The 3,490-nt window shown below is 57.0% G+C and overlaps 1 protein-coding gene across 1 annotated transcript in view; it reads left to right on the top strand.

Moving 5' to 3' along the window:
• The window catches only part of PTPRS (protein tyrosine phosphatase, receptor type, S), a 69,513-nt gene that overhangs the window by 48,001 nt on the left and 18,022 nt on the right, over positions 1-3,490 (top strand). The gene's annotated exons all lie outside the window — the stretch shown is intronic.

Genomic DNA, 3,490 nt, shown 5'->3' with positions numbered 1-3,490 from the left:
GGTTTCACCATGTCGGCTAGGCTGGTCTCAAACTCCTAACCTCAAGTGATCCTCCTGCCTTGGCCTCCCAAGGTGCTGGAATTACAGGCGTCAGCCACTGCACCTGGCCTTATACAGTTTAATTTTTAATAACAGCTTTGTTTCATAAGTGGCTCACATAATTCTTGAAAATTTAACTAGTTGGTACAGGATACCTCCAGCACACCAGTGGGTGTAGAGGCAGAGGGGAAGGCCAGTGCCAATGGGCCTGAGGCAGGCTGTGCCTGGTGCATTGGAGGAGCAGCAAGGAGAACCCTTTGTGGGCCACAGGGAAGACTTGGGCTTTGACCCCAAGAAGGGTGGGAGCCATGGAGGGCTGTGGGGGGAGCAGGGACGGGCCCTGACTCCAGTGCTCACAGGCGCCCTCTGGCTGCTGTGGGGAGGACAGACTGTCAGGGTGATGGCGGGAGTGAGGGGAGCAGAGCAGAGAGGACCCAGTTGGTCCTGGCAAGCGACAGTGGGCTGGGTTGTTGCATGTACCCTCTGAGCATGGCCATGCCACATGTCTTGGTCTCTGCATGAGCTTGTGTGCACGTCTCCGCCCACGATCCGGGCCCTGCATCCTCCTTGATCTCAGCACAGGGAGTGGGGGTGGGCAGGGCTGCTCCCAGCCGCAACCATGGTGCTGACCCCCCCGCCCTGCCCGCAGGAGATGGTCATCACAAACCTGCAGCCTGAGACCGCGTACTCCATCACGGTAGCCGCCTACACCATGAAGGGCGATGGCGCTCGCAGCAAACCCAAGGTGGTTGTGACCAAGGGAGCAGGTATGCGACCCGCCCACCCCCCACCCACGGCCCCTTTGCCCCCACTGGCACCAGAGCGTGCCTCCAGAGTCCTTGAGCTCCCAAGGGCAGGCAGAGGGTGCACCAGACAGCAGGAACAGTGAGACAGGTGTGAGGGCTGCTCAGGAGGGTGTCCAGAGCCCAGCGTGGCTCCCCGCCCCTGCCTCCTTTGTCATTCACTTCCTGTCCCCCACCAGAGAGAAACAGTTAACAGCCACCTCTGACCCCTTTGCCCTCTCAGCCTTTACTTGGGCTGTTCCTTCTGCCAGAATACCTTCTCCTGCTGGTTGGCTCCTCCTCTGCCTTTAGGTGTCAGCTCAAGGTACACCTCCCTTAGAAAGCCTTCCCTGATTGCCTCATCCCACAATCTTGATCCTTCTGGGCCCCCTCGTCCCCTGTGCTTCCGCCATCCGAGCTCTGATCGCCCCAGCTTGGTGGTTATTTCAGGGTGGTACACCTGTCTTTCCCCACTGCACCAGGAAGCCACCTTTCTGTTGGCGGCCCTGACTCAGTTTCCCCTTCTAGCCCCTCCATTGTCCCTTCCATCATCCCCAAGGGGCTGGCTTTTTTTTCCAGCCAAAATGGAGCTGAATTAAGAAAAAGAGACTGCTGTGAAGATGTGAGGGGAGGGTACACCGGGCAGAGGGCACGGTCCAGAGGAAAACTTGGGGAGTGGAGCGGAGGGAGCGGACGGAACAAGCTCTGGGTTTTTAGGAGCAATCAGCGGGCTTCTGTGGTCTCCATCCCAGTCCCCACACCTACCCTCTCCTTGGGGACCCTCGTAGCCACACCACTGACTGTGTACCCCACCTTTCAGGCCTCCCAGCTAGACACAGCATCTGTCCTTGTCCACGCTATTCCCTTCGCCCACCTTGTCTGCGTCCTCCAGTATCTAGTTCTAATGCCACCTCCTCCAGGTGGCCTCCTGTGATCTCTCCCTCCCTTCTTTTAGCCAGCAGGGCATTTCCCTCCTCTCTCAGGGACATTGTATTAGAGCCGTGTTTGCTAAGCAGAACCCACTGCATACACTGCTCTCCCCACCACCCTGGGTATTCATAGCAGTCCGTTAAAGGCCCTGATAAGTCCTGCAGTAGAGAAGTCCATTTTCATGTATACAGCCCAGCTTTCCCCCTTCTTTGCCTGACCCCGTAACCTATCTCGGCACGTTGGTTACTACCCAGGCTGTGTGAAGCAACGAGCAGGGGCGGGATTTTGGATGTCTTTATGTCCCATGGGTATTGGGCAGGTGCCTGAGCAAGGGCCAAATAAACAAGGCAGGAGATGGCTGCCTTATTAATGGAAGGAGGAGGACCTGCTGCAGCAGCTATCAATATTTTCCTTTACTGGGTCTCTGAGTCCTCACTTTCTCACTGTGCCTTATGTGCCCCTAGCCCAGTGCCAGCTCTGCACCTTTACACGGGCCATTCCCTCTTCCTGGAGCACAATTCCCCCAGATCTTCTTGTGGTTCCCCTCTTTCTTCCTTCAAGTCTTTGTTTCTTAAGTGAGGCTTTCTTGAGACCTTTTTTTTTCTTTTTTTTAAAGACAGAGTCTTGCTCTATCACCCAGGTTGGAGTGCAGTGATGCAATCTCGGCTCCGTGCAACCTCCACCTCCCGGGTTCAAGTGATTCCCCTGCCTCAGCCTCCTGAGTAGCTGAGATTACAGGCGTGCACCACCACACCTGGCTAATTTTTGTATTTTTAGTAGAGACCGGGTTTCACCATGTTGGCCAGGCTGGTCTCAAACTCCTGACCTGAAATGACCTGCCCATCTCAGCCTCCCAAAGTGCTGGGATTACTGACAGACATGAGCCACCGCACCCAGCCTTGAGATCCACTTTTAAAAATCACAACCCCAGGCTGGGCGCGGTGGCTCATGCCTGTAATCCCAGGACTTTGGGAGGCTGAGGCAGGTGGATTACTGAGGTCAGGAGTTCAAGACCAGCCTGGCCAGTATGGCGAAACCCCGTCTGTACTAAAAATACAAAATTACCTGGGTGTGGTGGTGCATGCCTGTAATCCCAGCTGCTCAGGAGGCTGAGGCAGGAGAATGCTGAATCCAGGAGGTGGAGCTTGTAGTGAGCCAAGACGGGGAGCCAAGATGGGCACTTCAGCCTGGGAGAGAGAGCAAGATTCTGTCTCAAAAAATAAATAAATAACCCCAGCTGGGTGCAGTGGCCTATAATCCTAGCACTCTGGGAGGCCAAGGCAGGAAGCTCACTTGAGCCCAGGAGTTTGAGGCTGCAGTGAGCCGTGATCTCACCACTGCACTCCAGGCTGGGTGACAGAGCAAGACCCCCAACTCAAAAAAAGTTACATTAAAGGAAAAGAATTAAAAATACAACCCCACCTTGTGCCCCTGGGCCGGCGGATGGTGCTGGGTCCCTGACACCTGCCCCCTATCCCCGCAGTGCTGGGCCGCCCAACCCTGTCGGTGCAGCAGACCCCTGAGGGCAGCCTCCTAGCACGCTGGGAGCCCCCGGCCGGCACCGTGGAGGACCAGGTGCTGGGCTACCGCCTGCAGTTTGGCCGCGAGGACTCGACGCCCCTGGCCACCCTGGAGTTCCCGCCCTCCGAGGACCGCTACACGGCGTCAGGCGTGCACAAGGGGGCCACGTATGTGTTCCGGCTGGCGGCCCGGAGCCGCGGCGGCCTGGGCGAGGAGGC

Source organism: Colobus angolensis, unplaced genomic scaffold (genome assembly GCF_000951035.1).
Source record: "Colobus angolensis palliatus isolate OR3802 unplaced genomic scaffold, Cang.pa_1.0 Scaffold22, whole genome shotgun sequence".
NCBI lineage: Eukaryota > Metazoa > Chordata > Mammalia > Primates > Cercopithecidae > Colobus > Colobus angolensis.
The sequence above is the reverse complement of the archived record's forward strand: the minus strand, read 5'-3'. Positions and strand labels throughout refer to the sequence as shown.